Here is a 19,175-nt window from a genome sequence, read left to right on the forward strand (position 1 = left end):
TCAGTAGCATTCAGGGGAGCAGGGGAAGGGATCGCAGCATCGTTACGAGGTTCAGGGATAGGGCGGCAGTGGAAAGCCGGGGGGCTGTCTGGGAAGCTACCAGGCATAGAAAAAATAGGAGGGTCCTGTGAGGAGGTCCTAGGGATAGAAGGATCGGGAAGATGGTCGTCCAATAGGTCAGTGGAAGATAAGTTGGCCGAAGGATGGAAACTATGAACCTTTTGACGGAGGAACCTGTGTTTAAAGCGCTTATGCCCAGGACAGTTTTTGATCAGATGGCCTGTCTTATGACATGCAGCGCATCTAAAAGGAATGCCCCAGAAATCCAACCTCTGTTTTATTGGATTTCAGAGATCTGTGGTTTGTGCTTTTTGAATTTTTGACCGGAGAATCCACAGTTGTAGAATTTTTACACCAACGTTTCGAATCCCAAATGGGATCCATCATCAGGGAACAGAGAAAGATGATAAGAGAAAGATGATAAAAAGAAGAGCCACATGAAGGAAATAAATACACATGAGGGATGAAAGTTTAAAGGAACAGCACAGGTCGGCCAGAGAGATTAATAATGAAAACCTAATTTTATTTTAAATTAATATTATTTAATTAATATCTCTAAAAATAAAATAAAAACTTTAAACTAAAATCTGAATTAATATTAATATTAAAAACTAATATATAAATTAATATTAATATCATAAAACAATAAAAACCTAAAATCTATAATGATAATGATATCTAAACCTAAAATGTAAGTTAAAAATGATAACATAAACCCTAATATATAACTTAAAAATTTTTATAAGTGAAATATGATTAATATATGACTAAATGATTGTATAACCTAAAATCTATAAAATCTAAATAACATAAAATATATATAATAGAATTAAAATTAATAAAGCCTAATAACCATATTAGTCCCTCCAGGAAATTTCAATATATTCTGGGAAACCCCCTCTGTAGAATTTTTCTATGAGGACCCAGGCAATCCTTTTATCCTTTTCACCCAAAACCCAGGGATCAACATAGATGAATCGGCCTAGGGCGTTGCCAATCTCCTCAAGAGATTCCTTAGACCATAGTTCTAAAGGAAGATTTGGGAGCTTAGCCCAAATGAGATTGTTGGAAGGAGTATTTTTCAGTGGGTCGAACCCGATATACCATCTGTAGAGTGCAAGGAAACTTCTTTTAAACACCCAAGGTTTCTTCAGAATGGCATCAGCATCACCTGCAGCAAGGAAGTGAAAGCAATACCATTCTTTCATAAGATTAGAAATAACAGGGATATAACCTATAACAGGCTTCCAGTGAATGGCTATCCATTGTCTCATGTCTGCATCATTCATGGTAGGGAAGTGCCATCTACCAATGAGGGCAAGGTTTTGGAGGCTTTCAATCCTTTCTGTAAGGTGGGAGCTGTCAATTTTGATTGCTGATGGCGGGGCAGAAGTCTTTGCTGGGATGTGCGACTTATTATACCGGATATGAGGAGGATTATCCTTTTGCTCCGACATGTCTTTTCTATTAGAGGGGGCTGGTCTCCAATCACTTTTGCAATGAGCCGGTTTGACGGCCACCTCAGCCAGAGTATCTTGCCAACCGTCATGTGAGGTGGCATGCTCCCATGCCAATTCAGCCTCCATAGCGGCTTTTATGAGGGCCTCAGTGGCAGTCGAGTCAGAACCACCCTCCATGCGCAGCCAAAAATCTTTTCTTGGATTTGGCACGTATGAGGATAGAAGAACAGGAGAGGGTAGTACAGAGACCCTTTATTGTAAAGGGAGGATGAGGGTTGTACTGACACCGGAGGATAGATATAGAATGATCAAGAGTAGGTGGATAAAGGCACAAGAAACGCCTATAGGAATAAATGCAAGTACATGGGCAGGTGATGATCAGCTGAGAATGTCAGATGTGAAGAAGAAGGTTCGTCATCAGGCCTCCAGATCAGCATCTATAGGATATGTCAGAGATATGGAATTGAATTCAAGAGCAGTTCCAGGCATGTGAGGACCAAATTATCGATTCCCACAACCGTTTGAAAATTCAAGTGCCGGGAAAATCGTAGCCGAGTGAAAACCGGCCATCGTTTCCGGCAGGGAGGAACGGGAAAACATTACAGAACTCTGTGAGAGCTCGAAACCATGACCTCTGAGAAGAACAAACTACAGAGCAGAAGATTCATTACATGCAAAACAACAGCAATAGAAATGAAGGATGCACCACCATTCACCTATCCTAAATCTGACATCTTTACACGGCTTGTAGAAAACTATGAGGTTCCTAAATTTGTGCAAGAGTGCTTTTATCATCATAACATTGAACGGCGAGCGACCATGACCACGTTCGAGAGCGCCAGAGAACACGGGTAGCAAAACCAGTTCATCGTCGATTTGCAGAGGAAGACAAGGACGAGAGTCCCCCACTGCAGGAGAGGGGACGATACGGCACGAGGCCGAGAAAAAAACTCCCGGGGAAGAAAAAACCAGTGATTTATAAGATTTCAAATGACGTAGGAGTAGGCATGCATGCCGACATGTGTCCTGTCTGTGGTGAGCATGAGGGCGAGGTGTGCGAAAAGGAGAGAGAACAGCACCTGCTACATGCTAGCTCTGTAGCTAGAAGGAGGGCTAGAACGTGGCTAGAGGGAGGATTCCAGTGGTCGGAGCCTGGAATCGGTGACTGCAGACTGCTGGTTGGCTAGCTTCTCTCCGGTGGCAGCTGATTGGCCTGTGAGGCGGATGCTGCTGATTGCTTGATACTACGTCGATCCCTAGAGACGAGTGCTGGTTGGACCCGGTTTTGGCGCTCCCGTCGTCCTGCGTCGCTCCCGCTCCACTCATAATCGTTGAAAAAAAAAATTGAGTTTATATATCTTGAATTAATTTTGAGACAGTGATATATTTATCTTTTACTTATACAATTTTAAAAATACTTATGTACGTTAATGTAATTTTAAAATTATTGAGTTCATCTATCTTGATTTAATTTTTTAATGGTTATATACTTATTTTCTAGCTTGGTAATCTTAAAATTATTCATTTTAATGGATTTGTATTAATGTATCTAATGTATTTTGTAAATAACGTTAATTTAAATGGATTTGTGTTATTGCATATGTTTAATACATTATTTTAAATGGATTTGTGTTGTTGCATGTGTTTAATACATTGTTTGAATAGTTTAACATGAATGTAAAGGTTAAAAAAATTGAGTTTGCATATCTTAAATTAATTTTGTGGTAATCGTCTTCAAATTTTGCAATTTTGAAACCATTAATTTAGATAAGTTTGTTTTAATACATTGTTTAAATTATTTGACGTGAATTTTATAATTTTATGAATTACTATCTAACTTTGCAATCTCAAAATTAGATGTGTGTTAATGTCCATGTAATTTGATGGGTTTTTGTTAATGCAGATGTGTTATAATTATCTAAGTGTGTAATCTCAAAACTATTCACATTTTTTAATGGGTTTTAATGGGCTTGCATTAATGTCCATATTTAATGCAATGATATTCATTTAAATGGATTTGTATTAATGTTTATGTAGTATAATTATTGAAACATGGGTTTCAATGGGTTTTAGTTGGTTGTGCAATTTCAAAAGTATGAACACTTTTTTATGGGTTTGCATTAATGTTCATACTTAATGCAATAATATCTATTTAAATGGATTTGTATTAATGCTTATATACTTATTCATTGTTTAAATGGTTTCATATGAATTTGAAAATAAAAATAAAAAAAGTTTGAGTTTGTAAATGTTGAGTTAATTGTCTGACAATGGCATGCCATTTTATCTGTCAAGCATGCAACTTTTTCCAAAAAATAAGAGATCATTCTTTTTATTAAAGAAAATAAGTACAGTCATTGAGATCATTTCTTGCATCTTCAACAAACTAATGGGCACTGAAGAAAGGAGCATACATAGCATTTTGCCCATAAATAACAAAAAATGTACCCAAAACTATTTTCCTATTATAACTTCAACTGCAAACAAGATTCAGCAAGGACTTTAAAAATTGTGATAACCAGGACAAAAAATTCTATGCAAAACAAAGTAAGCCACCAAAGACAAAATTGACTGAACGGGAGAAAAGAAATAGATTAGATCACTAAGATGTGAACATGTATGCAGAGAATGACTAAACAAATTAGAAAAATAGAAGTTGATTGTTGGGAGGGATCGAGAAGTGTCCTCTCCCATGAATATGGTTATCCTAAAATTTTCCACAAATATTAGACCTTCGTCTTCCAATAGACATCTTTTGGATAAGGCATCAACCCTATAATTCAACTCTCTATGGACATGTTGAAAAGAGAGATGTTGAAAGTGTTCTTTCAAGAATTTAATTCTCTCCTTCCAACAAAGAAGATCTACAGCTTTGAGTTGATATATCCCTTTAAGCCACCCTACCACACACTGAGAGTCTCCTTGAACGTAAATTGAACCCACCTTTATAGAAGCAACAACAAGAAGGAGTGGGCAACAAGTTATTATCTTTGTTTTTGTGTTGGAGCCCAACCCCATATTCAAATAAATTAGCACTGTGATTTGTTCTGGGGTATTTATAATAGAGCCTCCACAACAAACTCCATTATGCTGAGCTCCATCAAAAAATCCAACTATGTCCGCAAAGAAAGCCAAGGGATAAGCGATAAGGCGTTGTGTTCTAGGTTTTTTCTAATTCAAATAGTCATGGAAAAAACCAAGAATCTGTGAATGATCCTTTGGATGTTGACAGGTTGATTTTCAAATATCAACTTATTACGAGTTTTCCAATTTCCCCAGGCCACATAAACTGGGAGGAACTTGTGATTTCCCATGTTTTTGTCCCACAAAGATAAGTAATGTTGAAAATGAAACAAGAAAATCATAATTTAATTTGTCCTTGAATTAAATTGTAATTCCACATCATATGACAACTTGTATTAGTTAACTAAGTTAATTTGACTTAGTTGGCTTAGTTAATTCGAGTTGAGGTTCTAACTTGAGTCATGTAGAGTGTCTCCTACTTTATAGGAGCCCTGGTTGATTTTATTTTAAGTTGTAATTAATTAATTCAGTTAACTGAGTTAAATTCAATTAATTTGGTTCCCACTGTTGGAGGAACTAATGGGAGGTCTAGTAGTGTGTTGTTGACTGCAGAGATCAACCAATTAACTGATTATTCACTCATAAATAACTCATGCATGCCAAATCTGAGAGTTACCCGGTTGAGATTGGAGTTCAAGGATAGTGTATTGTCAGTTGTATAATCATCCAAATTGTACAGGTGGTGCATGCAGTTAGAGAAAGGTATATGATGGTTTGCACAATTCCTTTGAGGAATTTCCCTAATTAATAAGGGGCTAATTCCCAAGGAAATAGGGACTTGGGAAATCAAGAAATCGGTTAAGTATTGACCTGGGCTTATGTAGGAAGTTGTGAGACAAATAGAGATATTGCAGAGGTTGCTCGGGCTTGAGCAAATCATTGTAATCTTCTCATATTTTATGACTAATGCAATATAAAGATAGCAGGGGTTTTTAGTTGTGGCTTTCCCCAGGAAATCATTGTGTAATGTGTTGATTGAATTCTTTCTCTTGTATGCTTCATTATTTTGCGATCGTTTAATTGTTTCCGCTGATGAGTAGAGTAGATTCAAGTCTATTGTTTTAGTATATTACAATTAGCAATTTGAATTTACAAGGAATTTCTACATGGTATGGGAGCATAAATCACTCTAGAAGAGGAGAATAAGAGTTTATCTTTTACAGGTGAAATCAAATTTACACTAACATGCTTCAGAGCTAGCAGGATGTCGTTCTATGGATTGAGACTCAAATATTCCCTTGAGGATAGTTCGACTATATTGCTTGGAAGGACATGATGGAGTAGCGTTGGAAGACAATTAACTTAAGGAATTCATAGACAAAGATATCCCTAAGCCTCTAGCAACTGATCCTCAAGGTCTGGCAGAGTGGAGAAAATGTGTTGTAAAGGCGAGAAGGATTATCCTAGAAGGAGTTCGAGACCATAATGTTTCGAACCTCCACTGTAAGGAGACTCCATGTGCAATATCGAAGGCCTTGACAAACCTGTTTCAAAACAAGAGTGACCACAGGAAGTTGGCACTGAAGGACAAGCTCAGGAAAATCAAGATGGAGAAGGACGACACAATACCAAAGTACTTGACCAAGTTCACCCAATGTCAAGATGAGCTTGGAAGTGTTAGTGTTACAGTTGTCGAAGATGATCTGGTCAACCTAGCACTTTTAGGTCTTCCCAAGAGCTGGCACAACTACCAAGATTCGGTAAATGGGAGGGAGAAGTTGCTAGAGTGGGAGTATTTGTGGTCTGACTTGGTGCAAGAAGAGATTCGGTGGAACACCAAAGATGGATCCTTATTCAAGCATGATGATGAGTAGAACTGTGCCTTAACTGGAAAGGCGAAGAAACAGAAAGGGAAGTCATCCCATTCTAAATCAAATTCCAGTCAGGGTGACAAGAGTGACTTGTCGAAGATTAAATGTTTTCACTGTCACGAGCTAGGACACTATGCCATGAAGTGTCTGCATAAGAAGGCCACGAGAAGCCCTTGGGAGGAGCGGCAGGTGAAGCTCTTGCTTCATAATTCGAGTTGGATTTCACCCTCATCACTTGCATGGTGACATCAGTGATGGGTAGTGTGTGGTATCTGGATAGTGGAGCCTCATTCCATATGACCGATAACAAATAATTCTTCATTGACTTGGAAGGACCTCCAGATGCACATTGAAATGGGAGATGATGGAAGGTATAGCGCAACCGACATCAGTATTGTTAATTTTCAGAGGGAGTCTGGTTCTCCTCTCACATTAAAAGATGTCATGTATGTTCCAAGTTTGAAGAAGAATTCGGTTTCAGTTGCTATGTTAGAGGATCATGGCTACGATATGATATTTAGCAAAGGAAAGGATTTCCTTTGCCACATAGCCTCAAGACAGGTGAAGCGGATCGGGGTTCAAGCAAAGAACCTCTATAAATTGGATGTAAAATACTATGTTGCTTTGAACACAAAAGCAGAGAAGGTGCAAAGCCGAGACATCAGTGAGTCATGGCATAGAAGATTGGGTCACTTGCACCATAGAGCTTTGAAGATCATTCAATAGATTTCTACAAGACTTCCCAAGGGTGCACTAGAGAAAAGAGATACATGCAAAGGGTGTACATTAGGGAAGTACACCAAAGCCACCTTTTATGATAAGGACAATCGAGCGCAAGCGATCCTTTAAATAGTTCACTCAGATGTGTGTGGACCATTCTCGACAACCTCCACGACCAAGCACAGGTATTATGTAATATTTGTATATGATTTCTCACATAAGTGTTGGATTTTCTTCATACGGAAGAAAGATCGCATGTTCTCTTAATTTTGTGAATATTAAAGCACTTGTTGAGAAAGATAGTAATAGGAAAGTGAAGGCCCTCAGGAGTGATAACAATAGAGAATATGCGTCGAATGAATTCAAGAATTTTTGTGCATCAGAAGGCATTCGAAGGGAGTTAATAGCACCCCATAACCCACAACAGAATTGGGTGGTTGAAAGGAAGAACATAAGCATTGTGGGAGTTTCACGGGCGATCTTACATGATCAGGAACTATTGTTGCACTTGTGGGTTGAAGCATGCAACACAGTTGTATACGTGCATAACATGAGTCCTCATAGGATTCTTGGGATGAGTACACCGTAATAAGCTTTTTCAAGTAAGAAACTAGATGTGGCACACTTCATGATCTTTGGTTCATCAGTTTATTTTCATGTTACCAAGGATGCAAGGAAAAAGCTAGAACCAACAACTAAGTTGGGCATATTTGCGGGGTACACTGATACACCTGACAACTATTGGGTGTACCTATCATCTCACAGGATGACAATGGTTCATAGAGATGTGAAGTTCGATGAAGCGAAGGTCGTGATATGTTCCCTTGAGAGGGAGCTTCAATTACATGTAGATGAGGATCTTTTAGCTCCAAATGAAGAACCTTAGGATGATGTGGAGCAGCCACATGCAGAGGAGAAAAGAGTGGAATCACCCACTCATGCAAAGATTTCCATAGATGGAATGAAGCGCACCAAATAGGCTGATAGATTAATACATGGTGCTAAAGAGAATGTGGGAGTACCCACATCACAACGCAGGCATAGGAGGTCACCAGATCAGTACACTGGCTACATGGCTCTAATGAGCGAGAGTGTAGAGATTGAGCCATCCTCATTTGAGGAAGCAGTGCAGCAACCAATATGGGTTGATACCATGGTTGAGGAGTATGACTCCATTATCATAAATAGTGTTTGGGAAGTGATCCCAAGACCAGCAGACAAGTAAGTGGTGAGTTATAGATGGCTTTACAAGGTAAAGCACGTAACATATGGGAGTGTGGAGAAAGACAAGGCCATATTTGTGGCCAAAGGGTTCTCTCAGGTGGAGGAAATTGATTACGAGGATACATTTTCTCTAGTAGCAAGGTACTCTTCAATCATATATATTCTTAGCACTTTCAGCGCAGATGGGATGGAAGATACATCAGATGGATGTGAAGACAACATTCCTCATCGGTGTGATTGAGGAAGAGGTGTACATTGAGCAGCCGAAAGGATTTGAGACCTTCAACAGAGAGTCACATGTGTGCAAACTCAAGCGAGTGTTGTATGGATTGAAACAAGCACCTTGTGCTTGGTACACCAAGATTGACAATTATTTCACCAGGTTGGGCTTCACCAAAAGTGAAGCAGATGCGAACCTTTATCATATTGTGGTTGAAGGTAAATTGTTGGTTATAGTATTATATGTCGATGATTTAATTCTGATAGATGATGTTACATAAAATTAAATAAGTTTGTAATTAGTAAGAAATTAGGCAAAGGGAATGATCAAAGGTCATGCCCATTCACCAAGAGGCACTCAGGGTTGTATTTATGACAGGGCCTGCCACAATTGTAAACATCGTTCAGTTCTTTAATAATATATACATGTATTTTTTCAATGAAATCATAATTATCCATTCCATTTGGTATCACGAGTAATCAAAGAATACATGATCAAGTGGAAGGACTCACCAAAGAAGAAACTTCTTGGGAGACAGAAGAATTTTGTCAACAACAATCGTCGTTACCTATGCTTTGACGTCAAAACATCTTTTCAAGGGGAAGGCAATGTTATATAAAATTAATTAAGTCTGTAATTAGTAAGAAGTTAGGCAAAGGACATGATCAAAGATCATGCCCATTCACCAAGAGGCACCCAGGGTTGTATTTAAGCCAGGGCCTCTCACAATTGTAAACATGATTTAGTTCTTATCCACTCCAGGTGATGAGAAGTTGGTAAAATATTGCAAAGAGGATATTACAAGATAATCTGAGATGAAGACCCTGAGGCTCATGCATTATTTCCTGGGTATGGAAGTATGGCAAGGATATGAGGAATTGTTTGACTCTCAGGGAAAGTATGCCAATGAGATATTGAAGAAGTTCCACATGGAGAGCAACAAACCCATGGAGACTCCTCTAGCAGTAAATTCGAGGAAGGAAGATGTTATTTTAGGTGAAGTAGTGGAGGCTACTATTTACAAGCAGCTTGTGGGTTCACTTATGTATTTGGTGAACATACAACCATACATATGTTTTGCAGTTAACCAACTTAGTTAAGCAATGGCTAAGCCAACCAAACTTTATTGGAAGGAAGCTAAACATTTTATGAGATACCTCAGAGGCACCACCCAATTTGGTCTTTGGTATAGACGAACAGAGGGAGTGAAGCTTCAAGGATTCACAGATGTAGATTGGGTAGGGAGTCCATCCGACAAGAAGAGCACATCAGGGGGAATCTTCAGTATCGTGTCAGCAACAGTTTCTTGGTAGAGCAGGAAGCAGAGATCAATTGCACTCAGTTCGGCAGAAGCAGAGTACATAGTTGCTAGTCAAGCAGTTTGTGAAGCTATCTGGGTGAGGAAGATCCTTGTTGGGTTATTTAGTCAGCAGATGGATCCTATAGTGATTTACTATGACAATCAAAGTTGTATTAAACTCTCTGAGAATCTAGTTTTTCATGATCGGTCCAAGCATATCAACATCCAATATCACCATCTACGATATTGTGTGTAGAGGAGAAACATGTTGCTAGAGTACATTCCTACAAAGGAGTGGGATGCAGACATCTTGTCTGAGGCACTGTCAAGAAGAAAATTCGAGTTCCATAGAGGCAGGATCAGGGTAGCAGATAATCCCTTTCTTGTTGAGAGGGAGTGTTGAAAATGCAACAAGAAAATGCCAATTTAATTTTGTCCTTTAATTAAATTAGGAATAAAATTGTAATTTCCGTCACATAACAACTTGTATTAGTTAACTAAGATAATTTGACTTAGTTGGCTCAATTAATTCGAGTTGAGGATCTGACTTGAATCTTGTATAATGTCTCCTACTTTATAGGAGCCATGTTGAGCTTGTTTTGAGTTGTAATTAATTAATTCAGTTTAACTGAGTTAAATTCAGTTAAACTATTTCTAATTGTTGGAGGAACTAGTGGGAGGTCTAATAGTGTGGTGTTGCCCGCAGTGATCAACCAGTTAATTGATGATTCACTCATAAATAACTCATGCATGTCATATCTGAGAGTAACCCAATTAAGATTGGAGTTCAAGGACAACGTACTATCAGTTGTATAACCATCTGAATTGTACAAGTGGTGCATGCAGTCATAGAAAGGCCTATGATGGATTGCACAATTCCTTTGAGGAATTTCCCTAGTTAATAGGGGTTAATTCCCAAGGAAACAACACAAGGAAATAAGGACTTGAGCAAGAAAGAAATTGGTTAAGTATTGGCCTAGGCTTGTCTAGGAAGTTGTGAGACAGGTAGTGATAGTGCAGAGGTTGCTCGGGCTTGAGAAAAGCATTATAATCTTCTCATATTTTCTAACTAATGTAATATACATATAGAAGGGGTTTTTAGTTGTGGCTTTCCCCAGGAAATCATTGTGTAATGTGTTGATTGAATTCTTTCTCTTATATGCTTCGTGATTTCGTGATTGTTTAATTGTTTCCGCTAATGAGTAGAGCAGATTCAAGTCTATTGTTTTAGTATATTACAATTAGCAGTTTGAATCTACAAGGAATTTCTACAAGCAAGTCTCCAAATAACCCAATGGACCTGAAACCTAAAGGTTAAGGCTCATAACGACTTCCTGCTATAGAGCAACCGCAAAATCACATTGGAGAAATAAATGCTCAGTTGATTCAAGCCCATGCTTACATAAAACACAAGCATTCGGCACCAAAAACCCCAAGTTAGGATAAGTTGTCCTAGTTAGGATTGTATTTTCCAGCGGAAACCAAGTAAAGCACTTAAGTTTTGGAGGATATCCCAAATCCAAATTTTTTAATTCCACCATTTAACCTATGATTCCATGTTTTCTGTTGTGATCGCTACATAGGCTAGCTTAGTAGAGGCTTGACATGTTGTTGGATTCTCTTGCCAACCAATGACATCCTTCCTGTCACTAGGAATGAGACCACTTTGAGATAATTTTTAGATGAATCCCTCCCACTTTGTAGCCATATTATCCTGCGGACCCAAATCCACCAAGATATTCCATCTTCCATCTTCCATTGAGATTGATTTTGGAGCCTGGCATAAAAGCATGACTCAACCTTGTTATTCCAATTGAATTAAGTTGATTAATTAGATCCTGTGATAATTTGAAGAAAGATGTTCCTCTAATGAAAAGTTCCACTCCTATCTTGATTTTATTGCCATCATCGAGGTTCCACACAAGCCATCTTTTTATCCAAGGCATAGTAGCTACCAATCCTTTCTAGATTTTTGATCCTCATTTGAAGGATGAGGATTGTGTCATCCAAATCCATTTTAGAAAGGGTCAGTTTTTCAAATATTTGTCTGCACTTATTGTGCTCTAGATACCCGCATTGATGATCACTCACCATGATTTTTTCATTTCCAGGGCCTAGTCGAACCAGTGAAGGTCCTTAAAGCCCCATTCTCCATAGGTTTTAGGCCTGGAAAACACCTCCCACTTTGCAAGGTGAAAGCCAACATGCTCTTTTCTACCAACCCACAAAAAAATGAAATTTTTTTTCCTAATTGATTATAGTTTAGAAACCTTTGAAAATGAGAGCCAATAAATTGGTATACTCTCCAATATCGGTTTTACAAGTGTCTTCTTACCTCTAATGGACAACCACTTGTAGCACCAATTGTCAATGCAACTCATGATGCGTTATTGCAGCCAATTCCAGTCCCCAACCATGTAATAATTTGTCTTGAGTCGATAACCAAGATACGTAATACCTTGCTCCAAAAATGCCACTTTGAATGGGAGAACAGTGATAATCCTCTCAGTGATACTTACCTTGGCTAATCTACATTTCAATGGCCACACAGAAAGAGTAAAAAATGGAGTTGAAAGTATGACATTCTCTAACCAATCCCTCTCCAAAGATTAGGATGTCATCCTTAACGAGAAGATGAGTAAGAAAGATGTTTTTGGAGATCTTAACACCTTCAAGGAACCCTTAGATTTTGCCTTGGATATCATCCTGCTTAGATTTTCAATAATCACAATAAATAACAATAGAGACAGGGGACTGCAAAAGAAGGAAGAAGAAGGAGAACCGTTAATTAGGACTGCAAAATTGACATAGGAGATACAACCTATCATCTAGTTAGTTACCTATAAGTCCAATCCAATATGTAATAGGATGTTGGCTTAAGGGGGCCAAACCCAGGTTCATAGTTGTTTGCGCCAACCAACAAAACCCTAACTATTGGCCCTTTCGACAACAACCTGCATGGCTGCAGTCTCACCCATAGCAGTATTGGGGGATGCTAAAACCAGATTTTTGCATCCAGAGATAGTGTGATAAGTGGCCTTAAGCTCTTGTAGCTCAGATTTGCATTTGCGCAGATCGGTATCCTTTTATGACCTGATGTTGTAACTCTAAGGAGATGGCTTCTAGACCTTCATGAAGGTTTACGATCAGTCTTTACAGACCCTAAAGAGGCAAACCATCCACTTTCGCGCACTAATTAATAGCCATAGATTTGCCTTCGTGCAGATCTACCCAATTCATTAGAAATCATAATAGAATTAACCCTTAACTTCGCGAACACAGATAATTACTTAAGACACGCATAAATATGATAGATTCAATAGGTTCACGCAACATTTATACATTATTCCACATAAAACATATTATAGAGCGACAAAACATAATATAAACATAATTAACAATAATACTCAAATGCAAGATATTTCTTCAAAATCATTCTTTATTCAGTTCTAGCATTCAATTTACATACTTCTTCACCCTGTGCACTCAGCTGCAGACTTACCAAGGCCTCCTGCGCACTCAGCTGCAGGAGCCTTCCCCTTTCGCCTAAGTACAAGAAACAAAACTTTCCTACCTTAGCACTTGCCCAAAACAACAATCTTCATTCAAATTTAATTAACTACCTCCTCTAGACTCGCTATGACTAAACTATATATAGCTTTTTCCAATACAATACCATGGTCCGCAGACCATGGGTGAGTCTCAAAACCGATCTATTACTTACCCAAACAAGGAGCTAAAACCCCTTTGACTCTTATCTAGTTGTGCGCTCTACATCCACATTTCGCAGAGACTTTACATTCTTTACAAAACTTTTACAAAACTGGGTTAAACTAACCCCAAGGACCCTATCCCAAAGGAAGCAATAATGCATATGGAGTATATTGTCCCAAGGGTGCGCTACTCTCTGATCCTTAACTCTTTTGAGACCTCCTTGCAATGCATGGAGGGTCTAAAGTGGCAGTGCGACCAAGTTGAATCCCATATCCTTCACTATACTTAGTTTAACGCGATCCTCCTCTGACTCTACGCGAACAGACCCTTATGGTAAAGGTATGACTTTGAGGTCCAAAGTCCGTTCTAGCTCAGCGACTGTCACGCTTCCTTGCGCTGGGCTCACTTGCACCCCACTCACTTGCCCAACACTCGCCTGAATCCTGCTGATTTGGATCTACAGCTCACGCAGATCCTTTTGGATGCTCCCGTGCGTCTGCATGTATTGTTACTCGAACTGCTACCACAAAATTGTTGTGGTATCTCTGACCTTTTCTCCGATCTCATCGAGATCCCCTTCTGTAAGGACCATTGGGTCGATGCACATCTATTTCTCAGATTTATTCTTCTTTCGAGATCCAACAGTCTGCTCCTTTCCATGCTTCTTTACTATGAAGGGAGTGCTTTGATCCTCTCCCCTGCCTCCTTCCTGTCATGATAGTTCCTGCTCATCCGTGTGTTGTGAAGTCGATTCTTTGACTTCTTTTGTATCTGTGCGTTCTTTCTTAGCATGCTCTTTTGCAGTGTGCTCTTTCTCCGCACGTTGCCTTAACAATAGCTTCTTTACTCTTATACTCAACTAGAGCTCGTGTTGCCTTCTGAGCTACTTCTTTTCGCTTATGCGTAGCAGTTGGTTGTGCAGTAGAACTTTTTGCACCTTTGTTGGTACCTACACCAAGCTCTGTGGGTTCGTGCCACTCCATTGGCAAACTCCCCACAATCTCTTGTACATATGTTTCTGATACTAAATATGGCAGCTTGTGCCATTGGTGCTTTGGTTCCTTCTGCGCCCTGATTGAAACAATGTGCAAATCGGCCTTGAACTCTACAAAGGCCGTCAATTGCTTGAACAAGGTTCCAGACAACCTTAGCGTCTGACTAATAATTATTTTAAGGTCCATCTCCATCAAGATCCATAAAATTTTCAACTCCTTGATCCTTTGTTGCCCACAGCGAAGCGAACTTTGCTGCTTCTAGTAAATCTTCCACCTGCGGAGGAAACTAGCTATCCTCTAGCAACTTCCATGCTACTAAGACTATTGACAACAAAATCCACGCATAGTGGAAGGGCTTGTTGTCCTCCTGAGCTTCGTTTCAATTCGCGAGGAACTCCTTGCACAGATACTTCACCCAGTTGTATTGAACTCCAGTTGCGCACTGGGCAGCTAATGATACTACCGGTGTTGGAACTTCGTCCGCGCGACACTTCCTCATGATTTTCCCACAAGAATCTGGGCGGTGAACTACACCGCTTAGTCCTAAATGGAGCGGATATAATATCCGTGCGACTTCTTAACGAGACCATTCGGCCTTCATCTTATCTGCTAACTCTTTTTCTCCAATTTTCCCTCCAAACTCCTTGGCAGGGTCCGCCCCTTTGTAGGGTAGCTTCGTTATTCGATGAATTATCATATATGTGATCGGGATGGGCTCCCCAATACATAAGCACCCATCATGCACTAGCACGAGCAACTGGCACATGCACATCGTGTTGATTATTGATCGGTGAAAACATGGCACACAGAGCACGTGCAACAACTCAGCCTGCTCAACACCTCTGACCTATTTCATGGGTTCCAACCATGTAACCCGAGTATCTTCGTAGTAAATATTCATCATGTACTTGCTAGTAGCCAAATGCAGGAATTTATCAAGGTCTACAAGATCCCAATCTTCCATCTTGAGCACTAGAATGTGCGCTAATACCGCGCCTTTGAATTCGACCTGTTCAGGCAACAGGGGCGTCGAAACCATGAATTTCCCATAATCTAGGTCTTTGGTAACTTTGGATTTTCTCTTCCGCAGAGGGATATACTCTAGGAGCCGTGTGATAGGCTCTCCCTCCTCCACACCTTGAAATTCTTCCTCCTCTAAATCAACCACTTTCTCTGACTGTTTATCATTTTTCTCCTTTTGTCGCACATCTGGGTTCTTTCTCGGTGAATGTCTCACCGACATCGACTTCTTCTGCTTCTCTTTGGCAACATATTGCTTCGGCCTAAGCGACATCGGCGCCATAGGCATAGTGGGTGTGGCTTCCATACTTGATATTTCAGGGCCTACCGTGTCAAATACAACAACTTCAGAACTTACAGCTTCAGTGGGATTTGTGGTGGTCATTTGCATTTGAATGACCTTCTCGTTCCACTCAGGTAAGGCAGCAAATGCTGGGCTTGACATGAAATCCTCCCAGAATTGATGACTCATAAACTTCAAATAGCAAATTACCCAAACAATTCTCAAAATGCAAAGTGTTCTTTGGTGGACCAACATGCTCAATTTATAGGAGGATTTGAATTAAAATCCGACCGTTCCCCCCAAAATATATATATATATAGATGTTCATAAATGGCACCTACCTACTCCTCCTAACTGTATTTTGGTCATCAAATCATGAATAGTAACTCCAACGGCTACTTTTGGACCAATCTACATAGTACCATCCTCCATGGCGTAGCCCATCCAACGTAGTTTCACCTGTCGCACTCTTGTCTTCCATCGCACAATCTCCCTACCACGATTTTCACTTCGTCGGGCAGCATAGTTTATAGTCCTACAATCCTTGCAGCTGCCTAGATTACTAAGACTGTCCTACTTCCATATAGTCATTGTGCAGGGGCAGGATCTTGTATGTACAACTTCAGCCTACTTGCGTTCACTTTTCCATGAAATGGTTCCCCATTTAGCTCCACGAGCTGAACTGCGCCATCATCCGTGATCTCCTTAATGACATATGGCCCAACCAGTGCATTTGAAACTTTCCTGGAAATTTCGTGAACTTGCTGTCATATAATGGCACTAAATCATCTACCTTAAACATGCGCAACTTAATATGTCAATCATGCCATGCCTTCTCGCATTCCTTTTGCACTTGCTGGTGAAATCCTGCAAGAAAGCGGTCTTCCTCTAACTCCATGATCTGAGTGAGTCGTTCCTCCAAGATCTTGCTATCTGCCATCTCTGTCAATGCTGCAATATGTAAACTTAGGACAATATACTCCATATGCATTACTGCTTCAATTCCATAGACCAACCTAAATGACCTTTGACCTGTCAACTTCTTGCAGGTCATCCTATAAGCCCATAAAACAACAGGTACGCGCATGTCCTAATCATTCCTTTGTGCGGTGCAGATATTCGTCAATGCATGCTCCAAAATCTTGTTAAAATCTTCCACCATTCCATTCGCTTGTGGGTGATAGGGCGTGCTCTTCTAATGATACACCTGGAATTATTCAAGCATTGCGCTAATCGTTTCATTCAAGAAATGTGTACCCCTATCACTCATCAATATCTTAGGGCATCCAAACCTTGTTAAGACATATTCAAACAAAAACTTCATAACAGTGGCTGTTGTACAATCCTTCACTAGTTACGCTTTCACCCACTTGGTTAAATACTCAGTTGCAGTAATGATATACCACGCACCTGTCTTCTTTCCTGGTGGTTGTATTGGACCTATAAAGTCAATGGCCCATTTATCAAATACTTGCAAGAAGACCTGAGGCTTTAAAAGCAATTCATCCCTTCACAAAGGCTTCCCGTCTGTTGGCAAGCATCGCACGCCTTGCAATATGCCTTAGAATCCTTGTGTAATGTCAGTCACCATAACCCAACACGCAAAATTTTATGCGCGTCGTTTTCCCAACATAGTGACCTCTTGCCACTCCTCCATGGGCTTCAGCTAGGATACTAGCGCATTCAAACTTCGAAAGATACCTTCGCAATATCTCATATGTTCCCATCTTATACAAATGACTGCAATCATTGAAAAATCCGTAGTGCGAACTACTAACTCCTTCTTTTGTTGAGTGGAATAACCTTCCGAAGTTGTTCCTGTTGTTAAAAAATGAATGATATTGGAAAAATGATCGTCCACGACGCGCACCACAAAGAGTTGCACAATCGGCAGTCCTTCCTCCAAACTACTTGGTTCTTCACCCGTTTCAATCCTCGATAGATGGTCTGGGCCTGAATTCAGCCTTCCAGGCTTCACAATCACTTCAAATTCATATTCCTGGAACAACAGTAACCTCGACATATCTTCCCCCCGATATAGGCTTATTGACCAGATACTTTAGCGCAGAGTGATCTATATACATTTTAAAGTGTCCACCCAACAAATAATGCCTGAACTTTTGCAACATGTAGACCATTTCCAACCCTTCGCGCTCTATAGTGGAGTAATTCTTCTCAACTTTGGATAAATTTCTACTCACGAAAGCTATCAGATGATCAATCTCTCCCTCACTTGTTTGTGTTAATACTTATCCTAGCGTAATACAAGAGGCATCTACATGCACATGGAACTCCTTCTTCCAGTCTGGAAATACCAAAATATGTGTTTTCACCATCTTTTGCTTCAATACATCCAAACTGCGTTGACAATCCTCATCCCAGCAAAACATTGCATCTTTCTTTAATAATTTCTCCATCGTGTGGGTATCTTAGCATATGCCTTGATAAACTTTTGGTAATACCCAGTGTGCCCCAATGTCACGTGTAGCTGCTTCACATTCCTAGGAGCTTCCAAATTCACAATTACAACGATCTTCGCAGGATCCACCATCAATCCTTGCTTACATACAACATGGCCGAGAAAAATTCCAAAGGGCACATAGAATATGCACTTCTTCAAGTTCAGCGCGATCTGATACCTTCGACATGTATCCAACATAAGGCACAGACTCGCAACATGGCACTTCACTAATCCAAACACAATCCAATCGTCAAAATATACCTCCAAGAATTTATGAATAAACTCTTTGAATGCAGCGACCACAACCTCAGAAAATATTGCAGGCGTGTTCTTCAATCCGAATGGCATAATTGTATATTGAAAGCAACCTCATTTAGTCATGAAGGTTGTTTTTCTTCGATCTTCTGGCACGATATTTATTTGATAATATCCTGAAAATCCATTAGTGAACGAATACGCCTCCTTTCCGCCAACATTCTCTAAGACTTCGTCAGTAAACAGTGTTAGAAATAGATCATGCACAGAAGCATGATTCAAATATCTTAGATCTACGCATATACAAATATCGCCTTTCTGTTTCTTTTCTTGGACCACCATTGGGCTTACCCAATCTGATTCCTTGACTGGCTTGATAATACCGGCATCCAACATCTTATCCAGTTCTTGGCGTACCTTCTCTTTATATTTGGGATTTAGCCGATAAGGCCTCTACTTAACGGACTTCACATCCTTCTTCAATGTGATCTTCATAACACCTAAATCTCTAACGACTCCTTTCACGTCTGAAAACTTCATTGGGAATCAATCTTGGTACTTGTGCAGC

Source organism: Pinus tabuliformis, chromosome 6 (assembly GCF_031772625.1).
Source record: "Pinus tabuliformis cultivar Carrire ecotype Pingquan chromosome 6, CPIR1, whole genome shotgun sequence".
In the NCBI taxonomy this organism is placed as follows: Eukaryota; Viridiplantae; Streptophyta; class Pinopsida; order Pinales; family Pinaceae; genus Pinus; species Pinus tabuliformis.